Consider the following 658-nt stretch of genomic DNA (forward strand, 5'->3'; position numbering starts at 1 on the left):
TCGGCTCTGCTGAAATACTATATTTCGATGCTGAATTAGTAGAGACTAATTCATACGCATTATATTCTGTTATGTCGTTACAAGGAATTTCCCTTGGAATGTTCATGCTATTCAATGATATCACTAAAGCTCCTTAAATTCACTACATTGCTCTTGGTCTCGTGTTACTGTATTTACGTGTAGCTGCGGCACAGTTTCTTTCAGTTGCTGTGGGACGGTAACACAAAATACCTCAGGATCGTACACAGAATCCACAGACGCCTAGTTAAACTTCAAAACGTTGCATCTCTTTATCCGCTTTGGTGCTTATTTCCGCCTGCGATCGAATACGTTTCAATAACACACACGTGCGACTGGAAAACCGCTTAGCAGAGGAAAAAGCTTCTTAGGGACGGGGAAAGGAACAAACAAGAAAAGGAGCTATCCTAATACTGCTAACCAGACTCGCTCTAGGGAGAAATGCCAAAGAAACAGCCTGGTTCTTTAAGGCAACGGGGGAGGGGGGGGAGTCAGGCCCAGGAATGGGAGCATTAGGCTTCAGCTCAACAAGTGATGGAGAATTCTAACAGGAGAGCCAAAAACACCACAAGGAATCCCTTCCCCCGGTTTAGGGACCTGCAAGTACCCTCACAGTCCCAGCCCTGGGTCACAGAAGGTG

Source organism: Lacerta agilis, chromosome 14 (assembly GCF_009819535.1).
Source record: "Lacerta agilis isolate rLacAgi1 chromosome 14, rLacAgi1.pri, whole genome shotgun sequence".
Taxonomy (NCBI): Eukaryota; Metazoa; Chordata; class Lepidosauria; order Squamata; family Lacertidae; genus Lacerta; species Lacerta agilis.